The 25,293-nt window shown below is 38.9% G+C and overlaps 1 protein-coding gene across 3 annotated transcripts in view; it reads right to left on the bottom strand.

Annotated features, from left to right (window-relative positions):
• Positions 1-20,522, bottom strand: part of LOC101745515 (potassium voltage-gated channel protein Shaw) — a 93,568-nt gene extending 73,046 nt beyond the window's left edge. For 2 of the 3 annotated variants that reach the window (XM_062676788.1, XM_038020317.2), the window contains exon 1: positions 20,284-20,522. The gene's annotated coding sequence lies outside the window, so the exon portion shown is untranslated. The remainder of the gene's footprint in view (positions 1-20,283) is intronic. The other variant, XM_062676789.1, reaches the window with a different exon arrangement.
• Between the last annotated feature and the right edge of the window lie 4,771 nt (positions 20,523-25,293).

Raw genomic sequence — 25,293 nt, 5'->3', positions numbered from 1 at the left:
TATTACACATTTAAACCCGAAGAAAAACTAAATAGACAAAATAAAACAAATCACACAACTTCACTCCTCGCGTTTCCGCCAAAAAGTTCACGAAAACCATCTGGCTAGATTACTACATAGATTATATTATAAATCTATAGTATAGTATTAGTAGTAATAAATTAAAACCAGCTCAGTCTAGCTCCACAACTCAAGCCCGGTTTTCTAGTAGTTCCGAAATACAAAACGCAACCCACAACCAAATTGTACCCACCAAAACGTACAAAGTATTTTAAGTCTTATTTCAATGTAATAAAAGTAAAATACGGAATGCCGCAGAAATTGGAAAAGTCAAGTTTTTTTGCGAGTATGTTAATTATTAAACTGAAATGCTCGTGCAATTTATACGAGCTTAAAATTTACTCAAATTTTTTAAGTGAAAACTTCTTTAGCGCCGTTGTGATTCGAAATTCGGCAAAATAAAGAAGCTATACTAAAAAGAGATAAATATATTACGTATATCTATAGGAGTTAGCCTGCGAGAGAATAAGATTTAAAAAAAAAAATGCTTAGATATAATGAATAACACATAGTCAACATAAAATAAAACAGCACCCAGTAAGTACAATAGGCTTTTTGAATAAAAACACATCTATGTATGTTTTTTTTAAATTATTATTGCTAAGATGGGTGGACCTGCTCACAGCCCACCTTGTGTTAAGTGGTTACTGGAGCCCATAGACATCTACAACGTAAATGCGCCACCCACCTTGAGATATAAGTTCTAAGGTCTCAGTATAGTTATTGAAAATTTACTACGATATCGATTTGGACAGGTAATTGTTCTCAGACCTGTATGGTCATCAACCTCTTGACCAAATTTCCAACTGAAGAACTTTAAAACTAAAGCGTTTTATTCAAAATAAGCTTTTACTTGTCTATAGTTTAGCTACGTCACGCTAATAAAATGGAGACACAATGATAATGTCTATTAAGAACCAGTATATATGAAGTAATTATTAACTATAAATCCAATACAATGTTGTATTATGACGATTTGACGAAAAACATCAAGAATCAAATGGCTGGAGTGAGCATTGCATTCTCACTTCGAACTATCTTGTATATTAGCACTGACTTTGAAATATGTTTTACCATACACACACGCTTTGATGGTTTTCTTAAACATATAATATATTTCTTAAGCAATTTATCAATCATATCGTTGGGTGAAAGACTATTTGGTTAAGTTATCCTGTATATCAATGACATGCTGTCTATTGATAGCATGCATTGCTATGCGGATGACAGCACGGGGGATGCGCGATATGTCGGCCATCAGAGTCTCTCTCGAAGCGTGGTGCAAGAGAGACGATCAAAACTTGTGTCTGAAGTGGAGAACTCTCTGGGGCGAGTCTCCAAATGGGGTGAATTGAACTTGGTTCAATTCAACCCGTTAAAGACACAAGTTTGCGCGTTCACTGCGAAGAAGGACCCCTTTGTCATGGCGCCGCAATTCCAAGGAGTATCCCTGCAACCTTCCGAGAGTATTGGGATACTTGGGGTCGACATTTCGAGCGATGTCCAGTTTCGGAGTCATTTGGAAGGCAAAGCCAAGTTGGCGTCCAAAATGCTGGGAGTCCTCAACAGAGCGAAGCGGTACTTCACGCCTGGACAAAGGCTTCTGCTTTATAAAGCACAAGTCCGGCCTCGCGTGGAGTACTGCTCCCATCTCTGGGCCGGGGCTCCCAAATACCAGCTTCTTCCATTTGACTCCATACAGAGGAGGGCCGTTCGGATTGTCGATAATCCCAGTCTCACGGATCGTTTGGAACCTCTGGGTCTGCGGAGGGACTTCGGTTCTCTCTGTATTTTATACCGTATGTTCCATGGGGAGTGCTCTGAGGAATTGTTCGAGATGATACCGGCATCTCGTTTTTACCATCGCACCGCCCGCCATCGGAGTAGAGTTCATCCGTACTACCTGGAGCCACTGCGGTCATCCACAGTGCGTTTCCAGAGATCTTTTTTGCCACGTACCATCCGGCTATGGAATGAGCTCCCCTCCACGGTGTTTCCCGAGCGCTATGACATGTCCTTCTTCAAACGAGGCTTGTGGAGAGTATTAAGCGGTAGGCAGCGGCTTGGCTCTGCCCCTGGCATTGCTGAAGTCCATGGGCAACGGTAACCACTCACCATCAGGTGGGCCGTATGCTCGTCTGCCTACAAGGGCAATAAAAAAAAAAAAAAAAAAAAAAAAAAAGGCGACATTTTGCTTACTACCTACGCGACATTTATCTTTGTATTTAAAGGTACGTTTTATTTGGTATCAGCATCAACAGTTTGATCTTCTTAATTGAACTTCAATTAAATTTACTCCATTAAAATAGCTGAAGATAATTTTTTTGTTACGATATTTTTGTTAAACAATAATATATTTCTTATGCAATTTATCAAACATATCGAAGGGTGAAAGGCCATTTAGTTAAAGCGAAATTTCGCTTACTACACGATTTATCTTTGTATTTAAAGGTGCGTTTTATTTGGCATCAGCATCAACAGTTTGATCTTCTTAATTCGAATTCAATTATATTTACTCCATTAAAATAGCTGAAGATTTTTTGTGTTATGATATTTTTTCCAAATTTTTAAGCTTTGGCTCTTCTGCAGATCGTTATATCTCCTCTCTTGGACCGAGTTGTCCATTTTCGTAGATTTATGAACTGCATTCAACACGGCGCTCTCGCGTTTCGGATATAAACACAACATTTAAATGTTTATAAGAAAATAGTTTACTTCGAAAATTAGCATGCGCCGTTGGCTTCAAACAATTATTTAGTTGGGTCTAATTTACTATTCCGATTATACGCTGAGGTTATTTTTATTACGACGAGCGAAACTCAGAGAATCTGGAATCATTTGAGACGTAAATTTGGTTTAATTAAAAACTTGTTAATAGTTCAATCTAAATGATGATTGATCATGAATTATCTATTTTGTTTAGCGCAGAAGTGCAATTCTTAACAGGATCACAATGTTACTATCAGCAGCGCCTATCTAAACAAAATAATATCAGTATTATAAGGGTATAATTTCGACGGTAATTAACTAAGCAACTGGGTATTCATCCGAAGAGACATTTTCGACTTGTTGGATCTGTCACTGCATATTTTGGGATAGGCGCTTAAAGCATCACAGAAGGTATTTTTAATACGCTTTTATTAGCTTAAGACGTATGTATGTTAGTATGTAACGGAATCTTTGAACATGATTTTGACCTCCCTCGAAACGTCGGATTAACTCGAAATTTGGGATACTTATTAAGGACCTTATTACAGTTAAATATTGTAAAAAATTGAAATTTAACTAAGAAATGAATAGTTTAAAAATCCTAAAAAAATACGCTTTTATAGAAAATCTAACTAAGAAATAGAAAATAAATTTTAATAAATTTGAATAAAAAGTAGAAGTAAGAAGTAAGAAAAAATGATTTTATTGTAAAAAAGCGTAGGGTGCTTTTCAGGATTATTATTAAAATACCCTTCTACTCATATCTGTTCATAAAATATTTATAACTACTGATACCATGCACCCCACGCTTTTTTTTATAATAAAATCATTTTTTGTTACACTATTTTTAATTCAAATTTATTAAAATTTATTTTCTGTTTTTTAGTTGGATATTTCTATAATGCGTATTTTTTTCTTTTTTTAAGCTATTATTTATAAATTAAATAGAAAGTGCATGTCATAGCGCTTGCGAAACGGTGTGGGCTGAGGTTTATACCAGAAAAAGATGGCGGAACATAGTACGAAATTTAATGTGGATGACACAGTGGTCCCGGTCCTAAAGACGGGGCCTGGACGTTTGGATTAACTTCGCACGAGCTTGTTCCCCGTGTGGGTGTGGCAACATCAAAATGTTTCTTAGTAGGCTTTGAAGCTCAGGGCTTGTTCTTTCCAAATTATGTGCACATAGCGCAGAATATTTACAAAGATTTTGAATCAGTAAACTTAATAATAATAAATAGAACTTGAAGAAAACGGTATGTTTAGCCACCTAATTATCAATGAGCTGTTCGTATTACAACGCAATAGGAAGCCATGAGCTGGGACCATTTGAAAGTTATAATCACTATAACATAATTAAAGTCAGCTGATGTTTGGGATCAACGACCCCTGCGATCAAGGATCACGTCTTTAAGCTACCGTCATTGGATATCACACGATTCAACTGCGGCTGAGTGATAATGGTTGCCGTTTGCTAATACCAGAGGTTCAGCCAAGCCTTTTGAATATTGTCCGAACATGGATTCCTTCATTTCTTCCGGCAAAGTTCGTATACATCCTGGATAATTTGACATATGTTGTCGATTTCTCACGATTATTCCATTGAATTTGGTTTTGAATGCAAATAATAATAATAATAACTGGGAAAGAATCACGTCCTAATTCAGGATTCTCAATGTTATGGGTACTGACAAAGTTACAGTTTATCACATAATGTTTGCCCGGTGTAGGTATCGAAAAACAACTCTCGGCGCAACAGTAAGGGGCGCCAATTACTCCATCGCCGAGTTAGTCAAATATTGATTGACCTCACTTTATTGATTAAATCGCAAAATAAATGTCTTTACATCACACAACAATTAAATCGGATCTTCATTTACTAATAAAACAAATTTGAAATATTGTTAGATTAAATCTCGGACGTTTCCATTAGCATTTCGTTTTCGTTTGTACTATCCATCCTTTATCCGGTCTTTTGTTTTATCGTATCCTATGGGTACCGAAGTATACGAGTTCATCGGCCTTAATCGTACAAATACTTCCAAAAAAACTGGATAATGTAAGTGTAAATAATCAAAATACGTGAAGCAAAAACTGTGTATCTCTTTTTACGAAAATTACGAGGACGGAAGAGTATGAAATTTCCAACACTTATAGAGAATATAGAGAAGAAATGCACAATGCTAATTTTTTTTTAAATAATGCATAAAAGATACATTAAATCAATAAAGAAAACATTACACACACTACATACCATGTATTTGACGCACACACGCATGCATAGTATTTATTGTCATACTTTTGGTCTTGACGTCTGTGGTCAAATTGACAATAGATTAAATATTGTTTGTCTTTATTAATATTTTTTTATATTAATATTCGCCTTGGCGAAATTTGTGATTATAGAAGTATAAAATACAATCATAATAGTGTACAAACTTACAATTCCAATCAATTATTATAGTCGAATTTCGACCACTGCGGGATCTCTAGTATAGATAAATTGACTGCATTTTCTATGTAATTCATGAATTAAAGTATTAACTAATGAATTCGGTTTAGCAAAACAATCGGTCAGTTTATGTAACAAAGCATTGTAAAAAATGGTATTATGCAGAAAAAGAAGGAGTAAAGGCTACCTAATCCTTTCGCCTTGGGATGACATCTCGGAACGCTGCTTTAATATAAAAAAAAAAACTCTTAGCAATGACATGGGTTAGAAATATAGCTGTGGAAGTGATATAGCGAAACATCATTAGTAGAAGACACTCGGTTAACTCGATCGTTGCTATGTTTCGTATCATTGCTATATGGATATAGACACTGACAGAGATCAAAATATAGTTTTTATCTGCAATTACTCATCGCACTACCGCTGCATTTAATGGTCTAGGTAAGCTCGCCTGAGCTTAACAAAAAAAAAAAGATGTGTGGTGTCGTGGGATACTGGATAGGAACGAAGTTCCTTATTATGAAAATTTTAATTTTAAGTTCTATTCGAGGTATAAAGAAAATAATTATTCGGGTATACATTTTTACTATGATTATTTTATTGATAAATATAAAAAACAAAAAAAATATCTTAATATTAGTACCCCCATTATTTGAATCAATTCTAAAAGTTTCATGAAATATAGTACAGAGCCACATATTACTAACTAAAAAAACTGTGTTGAAGTGATAAAATCCCAACCAAACAAAGGATTGCGTAGCCCTTGCTGCTGTCAACAGATGACGTTTAGCCAAAATATAAAGAATAAAAATCTTACGTTACGGACGTTTTTTTCAGGTTAGGTTTCCGCATCGTCCCATAAGGAACTTCGTTCCTAGAAACAACCTCGAAACATGTATTTTTTATTAAAATATATGAGTGCAGTTTTTATGCTCATAAGTGTACGATTTTCATATTCAAACATGCTTCGGGTAAAGGTTCCCCTGAGAGATGGGATATGAATAAGCAAGGGTAAGAGTACATTATTATATTTACATTAATTTATAAAGAAAATAAGAAATATATTAAATGAAAACTTTTACGAATTTTCGTTAAATAGCTCCATATAGTTCTAAAATCAACATTGATATTATGTTATGTTAAGTTGTTGCTGGAGTCATGGTCCAGACGGCTGGCCGATCCTTCGGCTGGTCGTAGGACCGTCGAGGCGATTCGCCCGGTTCTTGTGAACTGGGTGAATCGTGACAGAGGACGCCTCACTTTCCGGCTCACGCAGGTGCTCACTGGGCATGGTTGCTTCGGTGAGTTCCTGCACCGGATCGGAGCCGAGCCGACGGCAGAGTGCCACCATTGTGGTTGCGACTTGGACACGGCGGAGCACACGCTCGTCGCCTGCCCCGCATGGGAGGGGTGGCGCCGTGTCCTCGTCGCAAAAATAGGAAACGACTTGTCGTTGCCGAGTGTTGTGGCATCGATGCTCGGTGACGACGAGTCGTGGAAGGCGATGCTCGACTTCTGCGAGTGCACCATCTCGCAGAAGGAGGCGGCGGGGCGCGTGAGAGACGCACAGGCCCGCCGCCGTCGAGCGGGGGCCAGGGAGGCGGATCTCGCCCAAGCCCTGGCCCTCTAAGTGTTTCGGGTCTCCCTCACATGTCGGCCTGGGGACCGGCGAAGGGGGCCTAAGAAGACGACGTGCAAGCTGCTCTGCACGCGTTTTATGCATGAGCATCCGGGTGATGGAAGGCCGGCTATCCTCAACCCACGCTGGTTCTGACCCAGCGGGGTATTCCGTAGGATAGACCATTCTAACCGGTGCCATCTAGGCGGGCTTCGGATAGCCTGCCGACCGAGAGGGCTGGTGGTCGTGGCGCCGACAACCGCCAGTCCGGCGTCCCGAGGGGGAGGGTGATGGGAGAAATGTGCTCCGCACTAAACGCTTCACTTTCCCCCCCTTGCCTTTTCATGAGTTTTGTCTCATGCGAGGTTTGGACGTTGGTTATTGAGAGACAGGAGGTTTTAGTCGGTTCGACTCCGACATGCCCCGCCCTCCATCCCCAGTGAAGGGCGGAAGTCCGGCGATTTCCTCCTGACAAAAAAAAAAAAAAAAAAAAAAAAAAAAAAAAAAAAAAAAAAAAAAAAAAAAAAAAAAAAAAAAAAAAAAAAAAAAAAAAAAAAAAAAAAAAAAAAAAAAAAAAAAAAAGTTAAGTTGTCGTCGTTTGTGTCCACAAAAATTGTATGTGTATTCCAAATACGGAAATAATAATAATAACTAGTGGTCCCCTGGTAGTCTAAATTCGACTATAACTAGTGGAAATTATAAGTTTGTACACTATTATACTTCTATTATACTTCTTTAATCACAGATTTCGTCAAAACTACACTTTAGACAAATGTTAATAAATAGAAAATAATATTTAATCTATTCTCAATTTGACAGACTATAACTGACAGACTGCAAAGAAAAGTTTGACAATAAACAAATAGTATCCATGCGTGTGTGTGTCAAATACATGGTAGTGTGTGTAATGTTTTCTTTATAGATTTAATGTATCTTTTATGCATTATTTTAAGAAAATATCAGCATTGTGCACTTCTTCACTATAATCTCTATAAGTGTGGAAAATTTCATACTCTTCCGTCCGCGCAATTTTCGTAAAAAGGGATACAAAGTTTTTGCTTCACGTATTAATATATAGATAAACGCGCGATTAAATATATAATAAGATAATTAATTACGACTCGCTTTTTTTAATAGAAAATACTTCATTAATACATATTTATTATTACATATTTACTGGTGGTAGGACCTCTTGTGAGTCCGCGCGGGCAGGTACCACCACCCTACCTATTTCTGCCGTGAAGCAGAATGAATGCGTTTCGGCTTGAAGGGTACCGTACGGACTCACAAGAGGTCCTACCTCAGTAATTACGCAAATTGTAATTTTGCGGGTTTGATTTTTATTACACGATGTTATTCCTTCACCGTGGAAGCCAATCGTCAACATTCATTAAGTACGTATTTCATAAAAAAAATTGGTGGATCCGAACATCAGTGCATCGCAAGATACGAATGTATCGGACGTCTTATTCTTTAGGCCACTACGACTTCACCTTTTATAAGATAGATATATTGAAATTGATCTGATGTCTCTAAACGTGTGTCGACTTTGAAGATATCTTAAGTTTCCTAGTGACTCCCTTAATAAATTAGATCGTCTATGTGCCGAGCGCAATAAAATAAATACTCAGAAAGTAAATAAGTCGACAGGAATAAGGCGGTGCTTTTAGGTACCACAAGCACCGGTCACCGTCCTCGTTGAACCCGTCGCTTACGACGAAGGGCTCGACGAGTGAATTAACCCATAGACACAGCCCACTGAGTTTCTGGCCGGATCTTCTCAGTGGGTCGCGTTTCCGATCCGTAGATTCTGCGAAGCACTGCTCTTGCTAGGGTCAGTGTTAGCATCACTCCGGCTTGAGCCCCGTGAGCTCACCTACTAGTTAAGGTTACGCTGAAAGGAATAAGGAATAACATTGCAACTAAGTCTTAGCTAAATATGATTTATAATTATATTCCTGGCATCTGCGATACGATACCTATGTTTTTACATTTGCTTGTTTAATTTATTGTTTTGGTTTATTATTAGTGTAAATTCTCGGACAAGAGTTCATAGACATTACAGGTTGAAAGCGAATGCTCATTTTAAAACTGTGCAATACATTTCACCTATGACGTCACAGGTTACCTTTTTAATAAGTTCAAGCCTTTTTTTATAAATTTTTTACTAGCTGATCCGGCAGACTACGTAGTGAGGTACATCGATAAACAAAAGACCTAAACTTTTGTATAAAATAAACTTAAAACAAACAAAAGGAATCCTACGGGAGACGCATCAAAGGAAAAACAAAATTGTTATTTTTATTTAATTTCGGGCATTTTCATATTTATCTACATTTTAAACCTTCTCTGGACTTCCACAAATAATTCAAGACCAAAACTAGTCAAATCGGTCCAGCCGTTCTCGAGTTTTAGCGAGAGTAACGAACAGAAATTCATTTTTATAATATAGATTGCCTTTGTAGGCAGACGAGCATACGGCCCACCTGATGATGAGTGGCTACCGTCGCCCATGGACAGCAATGCCAGGGGCAGAGCCAAGCCGCTGCCTACCGAAAGCCAAGATGGCTGCTCGTTAGTATTAAAGCAAATCTGGTCGTCCAGTCGAGCCACAATGTAACCCGTATCGAACTAATCATTCAAGCCGAGTATTAACCGCACAGAATCGCTGCAAGATCACACTTTACGACTCTATAAAAGACAAAAATCTGCTTTTATTGCCAAGGATTAAACATTATTGCATCGTAAAAATGCTTTAATGCGCCCACATTGCTAGGATGTTTACCTGGCGTCTTCAACTGATCTTGTCTCTCTGTATTAGTATTGGTTACAGGAAAATATCTAATTTTTTTTATTCTTTTTTTATTGCTTAGATTGGTGGACGATTTCACAGCCCAACTGGTGTTAAGTGGATACTGGAGCCCATCATCATCATCATCAACAGCCCACAGTCGCATACGCCATACGCCTCTCCCAATCCACACCATTGAGCCTGGTCTACGGCTCTCCTCATCCACTTCTTGCCGGCCACCGTTCGAAGGTCATCGCACCACCTAGCTAGGGGGTGTCCCACGTAACATCTTTCGCTGCGCGGTCTCCACTCAAGTACCCGTCTGCTCCAGCGATCGTCAGTCCTCCGGCATATATGTCTAGCCCACTGTCACTTCAGCTTGCTGACTCTGAGCTATATCGATGACTTTAGTTCTCTGTCGAATAACCTCATTTTGGATTTGTCCTTCAGAGAAACTCCGAGCATGGCTCTTTCCATGGCTCGCTGAGCGACCTTGAGCTGACGGACAAACCGTACTGTGAGTGTCCATGGAGCCGATAGATATCTACAATGTAAATGCGCCATCCACCTTGAGATATGTTCTAAGGTCTCAGTATAGCTACAATAGGTTCAAACCGAAACGCATTACTGCTTCACGGCAGAAATAGGCAGGTTGATGATACCTGCCCGGGGGGCTCACAAGCGGTCCTACCACCAATAAAAGTCTTTCTGCTGCAAAAAGTACCGTTAAAAATATCGAGTTTCAGCAAAAAATTTAGGCAATCTATCAGCTAATATCCTAAAATCGATGCGCGCGCATTGGACCGTCGGACGTACGGTCGGGTTAACCGAACGAATAGAAACGCACGCCTGAGTAAAGACGCACCCGCCGGAAGATCTCCCCTTTGAAGTAAAAAGTGGGATACATTCATGCTTCCCAAATAACAAAACGTCAGCTGCTAGTAGCTAAACTTGGGATGACGTCACAACGTATATCCGTAAAGACGATAAGCCCTCAACAGCACAAATCCCATTGGGAGACTGATTTATGGTACTATAATTTGAGTCAATGGTAAACTCGTGTGGGACCCGATCGTCAGATTAGCTTATTGTGTTGGAGCACGCGAATCGAAATATTGATTCGTCTGTTCTTGTCTGGTTTTGACGTGGTTGAGTAGTTGAGTAGCCTAGAATAGCAATCTCAAGTGGGTGGCGGCATTTACGTTGTAGATGTCCATGGGCTCCAATAAACCTTAACACCAGGTGGGCTGTGAGCTCCTCCGGCCATCTAAGCAATAAATAAAAATAAAAAACATAAGTGGGGATTATAAATAAATTTGGGAAAAAAAGGAACCTTATGAATAAACCTTTAAAAATTAATTTCAATAATGAGTTTCATTTATTGTAAAAACTTAAAAGCGACAAATTAATGTTGAAATATCTTTTCAGAGGAAATAGGCAGAGAGTGATGGTAGCAATGCGTTGGATCGTAAGGAATTTTGAACGCCATGTGACTATTCAATTGGAATGATGAATGTGTAGACGAATAGACGAAGAAGAATGAATGTGTAGAATTTGGTGGTTACAATAGTAGATAGATGGTAAGATAAAATAACGAAAAGTAAAAAAAAATGCTTTCGTATATAATAATATATATGATGACTGACATAATTTCGTTCATCCAAGCAACGCGATAAGAAACAAGTTGTGACAGCGATGTCAAAACAGGGGGGGGAGTTGTCAAATAAATATTTAAAGAGTGAAGATTAGGTATATATTTTGCGCTATAGATTAGAGATTATTAAAACGGCGAAATTTCTATATATATGTATATTTATATAAATTAATTGCTGTTCGTTAGTCTCGCTAAAACTCGAAAAGGGCTGGACCGATTTGGCTAATTTTGGTCTTGAATTATAATTTGTGGAAGTCCAGAAAAGGTTTAAAAGGTAAATAAATATGAAAATGCTCGGAATTAAATAAAAATATTATAACAATTTTGTTTTTCCTTTGATGTGTCCCCCGTCGGACCGATTCCTTTTGTTTGTTTTAAGTTTATTTTATACAAAAGTTTAGGTCTTTTATTTATCGATTGAGGCACTACGAAGTCTGCTAGGTCAGCTAGTATAATATACAAAAGAGAGTGTTCTGTTTTAATTTATCTCCGCGATTCTACACATGAAAGGTATTTATGGCATAGTCGTTTTCTATTGTAAAAATATTTTACTCCGATATTAATCGCAATTTTGCTGATCCTTCTTATATGATAGCTTAGAGATTAAATGTGCGATAGACAGGTGCGATGGACACTGTTGTGTTTAAGTATTTTTGGGTATCTAACAACATCTTTAAGCTATTAGGATTGTTCAAAAACTGTTTATCGTCAAGCATTCACGTATGATTCATAGACTGACATTGGATTGATTGGTATACACCAACGCGCGATTCATCTCATATTAACTGGTCAACCCAACTCATAGGTATCTGAAGGTGAAATCCAAACTTCTAGTGTCAAGCAGGGTACCGATAAAAAAAACGCAGTGCCTATGGATTCTAGTCATTAGTGAAGAGTGTGGGTTCGTGAATTGGATTCTATGTAATTAAGCTATTTTCAGACATGAGGTTTGGAGTCTTAAATTTATAGTATAACGGCTATAGACGGTCTAGAGACTTCAATTATGCACCCTATTGATTTTTGTTGACACGAAGAGTATCTACAATAGACCAAAAAAATGCCAGTTACACGTCATAGAAGTGAATGCTTCAGAGTTTTTCTGTCTCATTTTCTCGTAGGTTAAATCACATAAATATTTGAATCTTATCGCGTTTCAAGTATCACTTCTGTTTCGTCTAGTTTCTAATCATACAACGGCGTAGAAGAATTGTTCACTTCAAAAAAAATTTTTTTTTATTGCTTAGGTGAGTGGACGAGCTCACAGCCCACCTGGTGTTAAGTGGTCACTGGAGCCCATAGACATCTACGACGTAAATGCGCCACCCACCTTGAGATATAAGTTCTAAGGTCTCAAGTATAGTTACAACGGCTGCCTCGTCCTTCAAACCGAAACGCATTACTGCTTCACGGCAAAAATAGGCAGGGTGGTGGTACCCACCCGCGCGGACTCACAAGAGTTCGTACCACCAGTAATTTTTAAGTACAGTTGTACTTTTTCAAATCTGTGATCTCTCACTTATACCGATCAGTTCGGAGAACATATTAAAATCAAATCGCTACTGGAATTCCCATCAAATATTCGGAACGAAACTGCAGCTCTTGTTTTACGAAATCGCCGAAATTCCATCAATAAATCATCGGATATTCGGGTATCCGCTTCGTCCGACACTAATCCCCGCTGGACGTTACATTGTTAACTTTAGAATAACCTAAATCCGCAGATAGACGAGAAAACTAACTGACTTTTAACTGAATTTATTCTAGCAGAATATACTTCAACTTGAACTTTATAACTTAAGTTACGACGAAGGAACCGCGGGCGTCTTTGGATGACCCAATAATTAATGTATTATATTGTAATTAAAACTACTTTTATAGCTTTAATGGCTACGTACTGACGTTGTACTGGTGCACGAAAACTGTAAAGTATCTGAAAGGTTGGAATTAATATAATGAGAATACATACAAAAAGACATAAATGGAGTGTGTGAATGACGATATGAGAGAGAGAGGAGTGAGTATTAAGATGACGGCTGATAGAAGAGAATGGAAGAGAAAAATTTGCTGTGCCGACCCCATCTAGTGAGATAAGGTGGAGAAAAAGAAGAAGAAGAATACATTTACGAATATTATAACAATAGTCTTAATTATGAGTACGACTAGCTAAAGTGGAAGAAAATTTTTTATGATTAAATGTTATCTTGATTACGTTGCAGTATCAAACTAAATTTAGTTTGATATGTTTTAAGATATGAAGTTGGTTGTTGTAAATGTAGATTTTTTATGGAACTATTAATAACTACTTTAGAGCTTTAGTTTGATAAGTTATTATTTGGAGATGAGTTAACGGTCTAAGTTACTTACTACCAGGGATATCGTCGGTCTGTACGGATAGATACCTCTACTCTAGATACCTCTATACTGCACATTTCAACCGCTAAGCAATTATGCCTTCTTGATCAGAAAGTAGGATAGTGTTTTTACAATTCATTTACATTACTACAACACGAATGCGACGGATCAAGGCGAAGTGGCAAGAACTCTTTGTCCCGCCCCGACGGTTGTCTCTACACGGTTAGCAGTTGTTGAGTATAGTCGTCTAGAACTGTATATATTCAGCGTCCACGCCGTATGCATCAGTGGAGCTGCGTTGCCATCTTAATCTATATAATATAATAATATATAAGTATATATAAAAATGAATTGCTGTTCGTTAGTCTCGCTAACCTCCAGAACGGCTGGACCGATTTGGCTAATTTTGGTCTTAAATTATTTGTGGAAGTCCAGAGAAGGTTCAAAAGTTAGATAAATATGAAAATACCCGGAATCAAATAAAAAATAACAATTTTGTTTTTCTTTTTATGTGTCCCCCGTCAAACGGATTCTTTTTGTTTGTTTTAAGTTTATTTTATACAAAAGTTTAGGTATGTTATTTATAGGTTGAGGCACTACGAAGTCTGCCGGGTCACCTAGTGCAAAATAAAAATTGATTAATTTGGATTTTTTAATTTACCGCCACCCTGTTACGTGACCCTTCGCTCTTAAATACACACCCTAGTCGTGGATAGGCCGTCTAGAGTACAATACGTCTCCCGATGTCCTTTATATCCTTGTTTGCGTTCGTCGCCTGTTTTGTTCGGGCATCGGTCCTGTTTCGTTATAATAACGCGGCGGAACCTTTTGTTCGCGATTCCGAAGGCTGGGCTATTGAATTTTTAGCGGCTCCAAGCGAAAAAGTTTTTGTTGTCGTAAGAAAATTTATCGAAGATCTACCTTTGTTATTGGTGGGCGATGAAAGACTAAACGTGTTGCATTCACGATTCAACAAACCTTTATTATATTTCGTGTGGTAATAAATACTTTTTTTCTTTTTTTTATGATTGAAGGATTACTGGTGGCCCGTAGGCCTTTCCAGTTTCACCAGGACAGGTGGGCGAGCAAAGGCTCAGCCAGGAGGGGTGGGATTTGCTAACAGCTACCCGAGCGCCTCCAAAGGAGACCTAACAACTCAAGAGCAACTGCTTCGCGAATGAATCTACTACCGGATCGGAATCGCGAACCGCTGAGAAGATCCGGCGAGAAACTCAGCGAGCTGATTCTCTACCGAGAATAAACGCGGCACGGTCACGGACTGATTTTATATACGGTAGGCAGTGGCTTGGCTCCGGTAGGCAGCGGCTTGGCTCGGTAGGCAGCGGCTTGGCTCTGCCCCTGGCATTGCTGAAGTCCATGGGCGACCGTAACCACTCACCATCAGGTGGGCCGTATGCTCGTCTGCCTACAAGGGCAATAAAAAAAAATAAAAAAAAAATATGCGGGCGGAATGTCATCGATGCATCCAGGGTAACGCCCAAGTACTTGACCTTCCTGGCCCAGGGTATGGGTTGGGTAATCGGGGGTGTAAGAGTCCTCCTCCTAATCCGGGAGGAAATCCGTGTGGAGCTTCCCCTCTGAAATAGCACCGCAGTACATTTCGCTGGGTTGATGTCTATGCGCCATTTTCGGAACCACTGTCCTAGAGCTAGGGCTGCGCTCTGAAGTTTCTTCGCGATCAGGGACTTGTTTCTACTCGAGGTAATAAATACTGTTATATCGTTCGATACAAGCAAAACATATTCTTTAGCACTTTCTTTTAAAACTAAAGATGAACGTAAAAACGCATCAGTGTGTGTGACAGAGCTTTCAGAGATAATAAAAATACTAATTCCTTTTAAAGATATCTCAATGAAATTTAAAACATATAAATTTATGTTTTATAAAGATATTTTTAGCAAATACGAAATGAGATATAATTGGGAGTTTCTATATCTTTGGTACCCCAAATTTATTTCTGCTTTCATAGACCACTTTTGTTTGATTCCTCAATCCTTAATCAAGAAAACGACCTGAGCTATCCCGAGAATATTGTTAATTTTATTGTACTTCTCTATCATCTGTCTGTTGTAGGATTTTCACTTGCGTAGCTCTACCTCGGATTCCTTCATTGAATACTGGCAGTAGCTGCTGCTATGGCGAAAATAGGGCGGAGCTTACAAAATCTAATGGTCAGTGGTTACCATCGTTTATGGCAGTGGTTCCCAAACTTATTTTGTCTACTGCTCACTATGAGAATAAATTATTTTTTAGCGCCCCCAATTTTTTCTACCTCCTCAAAAACTACTATAGCGAGAGCTCAATCGTGTCTAAGAGTCCTCCTAGATGAAATTAAAAATCGCCTCCCAAGTCTCTACACAACGCCCCCATTTTTTCTGGATCTTTTATCGCTCCCCATTAGGCCTACAGCGCCCACAAAGGGGCGTTATCGCCCACTTTGGGAAAGACTGGTTTATGGACATCTGTAAGCCGAGCAATTAACCAAACCGCTGCCTTCAGCTGGAGACTATTTCCAAACATCGTCTGAAGATAGAGAAGAGAAAGTGCTGAAGAAGCAAGGTGAAGTGTCATTCATTCCACAAATTTCAGAGATATATATCTATACTTCTATACGAATATTATAAAGAGGAAAGATTTTTTTGTTTGTTTGTATTGAATAGGCTCCAAAACTACTGAACCGATTTGAAATATTATTTCATTGTGTGGAAGCTTTTTGAAATAAATTAGGGATCCCTACTAAAACTCCAATAATGTAACCCAAGGTTTAAAAAAATCACCTAAAATATTCTTTAAATCGCGTGCCCTGCGAAAACTACTGATGATAGAATAAAATAATGTACTACGACTTTGTAGAATTCATTATTATATACAAAAAGTGTCACAACAGAATATGTCTAACTATTATAGTTATGCCGCAATAAGTGTCCTTTTATTTAAAAAAAAAATCAACGTCAAATATCGTTGAAATTTTTGTTAAAGACCCGAGCGGAGCCGGAGCGGGCCGCTAGTTCATAATAAAATGGAATCCATTTTAGGTACCACTTTACGTAACACATTGAAACAACAGTACTATAAAACGTCCGATTATCGGGTTAGCGTGGCTCGGAGCGTTCGTGGATTCAACTTCTTAATTGTAGCCACTGATTAATCACCTGTCACTGTCAGGAGGCTCGCTAAGTCCTGCTATTGTTATATTAATCATAACCTGTTCGACGATGTTGAAGGATCATTAACTTAGTTTTGGTTTTTTGGGTGAAATCCGACTTTTCTCTTTTATATAACTATGTTACTAATCGCGTAATTTTAGATAATACAAACAATTGTCAAATTATTTTTAGTTTTACGAGTATAGACTATATTTTTCAGTTTTTTTTTTGCGTAGATGAAAAAGGACAGCCCGCCCAGTGTGAAGTGGTCGCTGGGACCCATAGACATCTACAACGTAAATGTCGCCACCTACTTTGAGATATAAATTCTCCTTCCTGGCAATTACTCCTTCATGGCAGAGATCAGCAGGGCGGTGGTACCTACCCATGCGGGCTTACAGCACGGTCTACCACCAGTAAAAAATGATCAATAATCTTTTAGCCTACATGGTATTGTGATGGTGTGTATAATCTATCACATTGTGAAGCTTCATCAGAATTCTTCACTGGTGGTAGGACCTCTTGGGAGTCCGCACGGGTAGGTACCACCACCCCGCCTATTTCCGCCGAGAAGCAGTAATGCGTTTCGGTTCGAAGGGTGGGGTAGCCGTTGTAACTATACTGAGACCTTAGAACTTATATCTCGAGGTGGGTGGCACATTTACGTTGCTTAATAACTTAATTACGTGATACAACAAAGGGCACCACGATTTATTAACTCTTCATAACCAATTAAATGTATCGTTCACATAATGAAATTGCTAAAAAATATTGAAATGTGCTTTTTATTAGACACTGTATTAAAGTCTTAAGTTTGAAATAAGTTTTTTTTATTGCTTAAATGCTCGTTCCACCTGGTGTTAAATGGTTACTGGAGCCCATAGACATCTACAATGTAAATGCGCCATCCACCTTGAAATATAAGTTTTAAGGTCTCAGTATAGTTACAACGGTTGCCCCACCCTTCAAACCGAAACGCATTACTGCTTCACGGCAGAAATAGGCGGGGCGGTGGTACCTACCCGTGCGGACTCACAAGAGGTCCTACCACCAGTAATTACGCAAATTATAATTTTGCGGGTTTGATTTTTATTACACGATGTTATTCCTTCACCGTGGAAGTCAATCGTGAACAATTGTTAAGTACGTATTGCATTAGAAAAATTGGTACCTACCCCGCCTGCGGGATTCGAACACCGGTGCATCGCTCGACACGAATGCACCGGACGTCTTATCCTTTAGGCCACGACGACTTCAAAGACGAGTGAAAATACCTATTCAGATTTTTTTGTCTAATTTAAAATTTCAAATCAGTGCAAGGAAACATTGGTATGATGACGAACATCTGTGTACCTTCTTAGTTCGACCAATTTTCACTAAAACCCGAGCATTAGTATCTCATTAGCGTTACTGAATTAATTTCTAGCTACAAACACTTAGCCGGGGCTGTTTGATTAGAGCTCTGAGGCTTCAATGACCTCCAATACTCTACTTGAAGAAGATAATTACAGATAAATTTGACAAACTGCTAACTATTAGTCGTAGTCTTAACACGTTGACATCGTACCACACCTACTTCAGAATAATCTCGGTATTAAGAGCAAAAGGCTTTGCCAAGAACAAATGGTTGAGTAGTTCCAATTAGTCATCGAGATAAGAGGTATTTACTGGATGGGAATGGACAGCGTTGATAGATCATGGACGAGCTCACAGTCCATCTGGTCTTGCATAGTTACCGGGGCCCGTAGATGTCAACAAGGTAAATGCGGTCATTCCTCTTTATAGAAAAGTTCTAAGTGTTAATTTAAAGAACATTTATACAGATATCGGTAATGTTAGAGCCTAGAACTACCGATAATTGTTACACGTTAAGCTTTGCTTGGAGAGGTACTACCATTCTGCCTATTTCTGCTAGGAAGTAATCAAATCTTCCAGCTTGAAGTGTGGGCCAGCACTTACCCAATAAGCTTTAGTTTATCTATACCAATAATTAAAAAGTTTGTATTTTTTTTTTGTACAGTGGGTAAATGAGCTTATACGGCATCCACTTAGATATATAAAATCGAAGCTTTCATTGTCGTGTACACAACTACACGAATTATATGATTAAAGGATAAACTCAAAGCCCTTTACGTTGCCATTTCTATGAGCTCCGATAACTACTTAATACCGATATGTGATCGTAAATGAGCATATCTCAGTTCACTAGAAGGTTAATTGGTTATTGTCGCCCATAGAAATCCAAATTTCAGTTCCCTTGGCCTTTCAGGATGTAATCCACAAGTGCTTCTCCCATCGTGGATGTGGCTTTTAACGTCTTCTATCCGCAGTTCATTCACTGAGGCCTTTCCGGCTATGTATAGTAGGGCATGTACAATAAGGCCTTACAATGAAATCCATCCAGGATACTTTTTGAAAACTAAGAAATTCTTCTCTTTGAATGAAGTTTGAAGTAGTTAAAGTCAGGTAGTCAAAATAGGCAGTGGTTTGGCTGTGTCGTAACCATTACTAAAATGCGTGAGCGACGCCAAAAACTTACGTTCAGGTGAGATTGGTGCAGAGATATTGTTAAAATCGTGCAAACTATTGTAAAAGTTTAGAAAAAAATGTTGTCTGTAATAAATGCGAATTGTTTTTTTTTTTACCATCACACCGCCCGCCACCAGAGTAGTTTTCATCCATACTAACTGAAGCCACTGGGTTCATCCACAGTGCGTTCCCATAGATATTTTTTCCCACGTACCACACGGCTTTGGAATTAGCTCCCCTACACGGTATTTTTGTGTCCTTCCTCAATCGAGGCTTGTGGAGAGTAATTAACAATAGGCAGTGGCTTGGCTATGTCCCTGGCGTTGCTGAAGTCCATGGGCGACGGTAACCACTCACCATCAGTTGAAAAAAGTTAGAAATTTATCAAATTGATTTGTTGTTCAAATGTTTCAGACGAATAAAGTCGAGCTTGCATTTTTTCCGTGTCACTGACTTTTCTTGACCTTATTTTCGGCACAGTTAATTTTACAGTAATCATTTTTTTTTTGCTAGTGACAGCGCGCATACTAAGTGAAAACTTTATTCCGAAATTAGAATTTGATTAGGTTTTTCTATATGAATTATGTTTGATTGTTATATTTAAAATATAGATTATAATAGTACTTAGAAACTTTTTGTTGCGAGGTTTTTCTTTATACTACCTGAAAGTACTATTCTACTTTTGTTTTTGTGTTTCAGATATTTCTTATTAATTTGCTGACGCTACTGAAACCTCTTCATTATTTTGTTTCGATGAAATAAATTAAAGGTTTTCACGAAGAGCTTTTTCGAGCGAAAGGCTTAAGTAAAAATTCAACCCTCTGCATTAAATTCGACCCTTTTTTAATTAGGTTGCCACACGTCCGCCGCGGTCAACATTCGTCACGACGTGCTACTTAAAAATATTACTTCAACTAAACGACACGCAACAAACTAATTCAATTTACGAACCTGTATTAAAATGTAGACCCTTCGTTTCTCCTAAAATCGCACTACGATCCACATTAAAAAAAAAAACAAAAAAATTAAAAGAATAAAACACTAAAAAAAAAACACTCGTCAAAAATACACGGATTTAAATTTTCGAGGCTTCGTATTTCGGTGTGTTGGTTCGTGCATTATTAGTGCTTTGATTGATGCCGCTGGGGCGGCTCTTGGCGACCGAAGCGGCCGGCAGTCGCGAACGAACTAACCCCCTTTAACCTCCAACGCATGCGCTCCGACAATTCACAGACACATTTCGTTCTGTAACGAACCGAAAATGTATCTCAAACTAAAACAACATTTAACTCGACGACGAGAGGTCGAATTTCGTTTGTCACGTGAGGACTGCGTTTTATTTCTTGTCCCTATCCCTCTAATGACGGCCACGTGCATTTGAATTTTAATCGAGTCGCGATTCCTGTAACCCTGTGTTCATATGCATTTATTAAATGATAGCTATGACGGTGCACAATAATCTAAGCTAGAAAAATACTCAGGTCTCTCTTTGACATGGAAAAAACACATTTAAAACAGAAATATCACACCTCGATCTATTTACATAGGATTTGAAAATTGTATAGTATCTAACAGAAGAGATAAACTATTTAGAGTTCTTTGATTGAACCTTGGTCAGTGTGCCTGGTAGAAATGAATATCTACAATATCATCTAAGAAAGGCAGAAGAATCCGGCATGCTTGTAAATTGGGAGAAAGTAATAATTTAGAAAGAGTTAACTACAGGTTCTATTACTGGAACATAGCCTGGCGACTTTTGAAATTATTTTCCGTTTGTATGTTTGTTTACCTGATCCCGCATATCTTCGAAATTATTGTATTGCAAGTTAATATCAAGTAGTATAACTGTTTATGTTGAATAATCATTCATAGGTGAAATAATGAAGCTTAAAGTTTTTCCCCTTACCTAAACGTTGGTAGCTTAAAGCTTAGCGATAAGTTCTTCAAACGAGGCTTGTGGAGAGTATTAAGCAGTAGGCCGCGGCTTGGCTCTGCCCCTGGCATTGCTGAAGTCCATGGGCGACGGTAACCACTCACCATCAGGTGGGCCGTATGCTCGTATGCCTACAAGGGCAATAAAAAAAAGAAAAGCCCCTATTTCAACTTAGCGCGGACTGGTAGGTGAGATCACGGGGTCAACCTAAGAGAAATGCTAACACCGGCTCCAGTAACAACAGTGCTTCGCTGAATCTACCACCGGATCGGAATCGAGAAGATCCGGCGATAAATTCAGTGGGTTCTGTCTATGTGGTCTTTCACTTGAACACGTCATACAGCAATGCGTGAGTTAAATGAAGTAATCTAAATTTATCACAATTAATATTTTGAATAAAGTTTGGAAACATATTGTGTCATTGGATAAAACGACCACCGTTTGAAAGACTATAAGTAGGTAACAAATTATTCCTTTAGGTCATCTAGTGTTCTTCTTCTTCTCAGTCGTACACTCCTGGCGGGGTGGTCGTGATTACGTATGTCTTAATGCTTGGTTGCGGCTTTTGAGAGATTTCTCCATCCCTCTATATTTGTGGCGGTACGTGTACATTCAGTAAGGGAACACTTCGTAGATGACTTAATCAAGTCTGTCCACCTTGTGGATGATCGGCCGCGAGAGTGTTGACCGTCTACTCTTCCTTGAACCACTAAACGTTCCAATGAGCTTTCATTACGAATGATATGTCCAAATGAAGTCGTCGTGGCCTAATGGATAAGACGTCTGGTGCATACATGTTGAGGCGATGCACCGATGTTCGAACCTCAGGCGGGTACCAATTTTTCTAATGAAATACATACTCAACAATTGTTCACGATTGATTTCCACGGTGAAGGAATAACATCGTGTAATACAAATCAAACCCGCAAAACTATAATTTGCGTAATTACTGGTGGTAGGACCACTTGTGAGTCCGCGTGGATAGGTACCACCGCCTTGCCTATTTCTGCCGTGAAGCAGTAATGCGTTTCAGTTTGAAGGGTGGGGCAGCCGTTGTAACTATACTGAGACCTTAGAACTTATATCTCAAGGTGAGTGGCGCATTTACGTTGTAGATGTCTATGGGCTCCAGTAACCACTTAACACCAGGTGGGCTGTGAGCTCGTTCACCCATCTAAGCAATAAAAAAATTAAAAAAAACATTAAGGATTCGCAATAGCACAATCGAAGAAAGCCTTTGTTTGATTTGGAGCTCTTTGAGGATGGATAAAATGGTGCGGTGAGCAGTCCACTTTATCCTCAGCAAGCGTCTCCAGCACCACATCTCATCATATAATATACTGAATTCATTTGTCCGCTTGTCGTAAGGCTGTTTTTGGATCCGGAAACCATTCCTTAATCGCGAAATTCATTCGTGAGTACATTGTAGGTACGCACTTATACTTCGAAAAGTTGATACGTGAACTTCGAACTCATTAAATCAAAAACGCCTATAAAAAAAACCTACCTACTTACTACGTATTGCTTTAAAACAAAAATACCTTTCGTTTTTGTTTTGACTTCGAGTCAGTTAAGTTTTAAGAACACTCGTTGGGTCATGTTATCACATAAACCTCGGACTAAATCAGTTTTGGTATGTGTTTTTGTGATAAAAGATATTTTCTATATTTGTACAAAAGAACGTTTGTAGGAAGGCAACTTCGAATCCATTGACTCATAAACGCCTATAAATGATTTTATTGTAACAATGTGTTTTCTATTCAAGTTAACTGAACCGAAGAAATCTATCTACTTATCAATATATGTATATAAAAATGAATTGCTGTTCGTTAGTCTCGCTAAAACTCGACAACGGCTGGACCGATTTGGCTAATTTTGGTCTTGAATTATTCGTGGAAGTCCAGGGAAGGTTTAAAAGGTGAGAAAATATAAAAAAAGCTCGGAATTATATAAAAACGAACAATTTTGGTTTTTCCTTTGATGTGTCCCCTTGATGTGTCTTTTATTTATCGATTGAGGCACTACGAAGTCTGCCGGGTCAGCTAAAAATTTAATGAAAAGAAAAAATAATAAAATCAGAAAGAACTAGACAAATGTAAGTACGACCCGTGGTGTTATAACAAAAATACCAACTCTACACTATGAGAATCAAACCCGGGATCTTACTTATAGAATACATAGTAACTAACCACTGGACCACAGAGGCTATGAAACACGAAGGTAGTCTGAAATTTAATAGAAACAACCTAATCTATACAACCTAACTCATGAATAACTATACTGAGATCTTAGAACTTATATCTCAAGGTGGGTGGCGCATTTACGTTGTAGATGTCCATGGGCTCCAGTAACCACTTCACACCAGGTGGGCTGTGAGCTCGTCCACCCATCTAAGCAATAAATAAAATAAAAAAAGAATAAAGTTCCAAAGATTTAACTAATTAAAATTTAACCGTTCAACATTATTCGTATAATTAAGCAAGTAAAATGACTGTAGCCTTTAAAAGTCGAGTTAATCTGGTATTAAATTGTAAAGCCATCCTTTCGGAATACTCCGTAACTGAGAACCGGCTGTAAGGATTCTTTTATTGTAATTGTCCTATTTATTTTATTACCCGACTGCGTAAATGGGGGATTATGGTTTTAAGGACGCTGCGTAGCTACTGTTTTGTTATAGATGTTACTGATGGTAGGACCTCTTGTGAGTCCGCGCGGGTAGGTACCACCGCCCTGCCTATTTCTGCCGTTAGGAGCAGTAATGCGTTTCGGTTTGAGGGGTGAGGCAGCCGTTATAACTACTTGAGACCTTAGAACTTGTATCTCAAAGTGTGTGGCGTATTTTACGTTGTAGACGTCTATGGGCTCCAGTAACCGCTTAACACCAGGTGGGCTGTGAGTTCGTCTAACTATCTAACCAATAAAAAATAAAATAAAAATGCGCCAGACGCAGCATAATATATAGGCAGTAGTACCACATGAATACATTCAACTTGCTTGAGATCGAAGTTTCAATTGCATTGTGCTACTGCTGTATCACTTTTCACTTCGCGTCACTTCGCGGCAGAAAGAAGCACGACTGCGGCACTTATCCGTTTGTACCCACAAAGCCGCCATCATTATCTATACAAATTAAATGGCTATTTATAATTTAGGAACAAATACAAGCTACAAAGTTAACGAATTTGCGTAGTTAATTAATTGGGTAAGTTTTGCACGTGCCGGTACCGCGTTCTTGCCTCGTCACGTGGTGCTGTCTATGGACAATTGTTACAAAAGCCCGAGTTTTCACTAGCTTAAAACGTCGAAACCAGAAAATACGCATTGCAGTCGCTTAATGAATTACACTGGAATGTTCCAAGCAACGGATATTCGTAGGAAACAGTTTGGTGTGTTAATATTGAATATCGGAATATCACAGTTTTATTTATAATTTGGACCGACCAAATTAAAACTGCAGTGGTAGGTCCCCTAAATGAGTGTAGTAGAATGGCCTCGAGCAGTTAGGAGCCTCTGGGTCTGCGGAGGGACTTCGGTTCCCTCTGTATTTTGTACCGCATGTTCCATGGGGAGTGAGTGCTCTGAGGAATTGTTCGAGATGATACCAACGTCTCGTTTTTACCATCGCACCGCCCGCCACCGGAGTAGAGTTCATCCATACTACCTGGAGCCACTGCGGTCATCCACAGTGCGTTTCCAGAGATCTTTTTTGCCACGTACCATCCGGCTATGGAATGAGCTCCCCTCCACGGTGTTTCCCGAGCGCTATGACATGTCCTTCTTCAAACGAGGCTTGTGGAGAGTATTAAGCGGTAAGCAGCGGCTTGGCTCTGCCCTTGGCATTGCTGAAGTCCATGGGCGACGGTAACCACTCACCATTAGGTGGGCCGTATGCTCGTCTGCCTACAAAGGCAAAAAAAAAGAGAGAGATAGCGCGATATCGTGAGACGCATCAAGTCTGCCCCTTCCAACACTACATGACGATCACGACCACTCTGTCAAGAGTGACACGACTGAGAAGAAGAAATCAC

Source organism: Bombyx mori, chromosome 3 (assembly GCF_030269925.1).
Source record: "Bombyx mori chromosome 3, ASM3026992v2".
NCBI lineage: Eukaryota > Metazoa > Arthropoda > Insecta > Lepidoptera > Bombycidae > Bombyx > Bombyx mori.
This window is presented reverse-complemented; position numbering and strand designations above follow the sequence as displayed.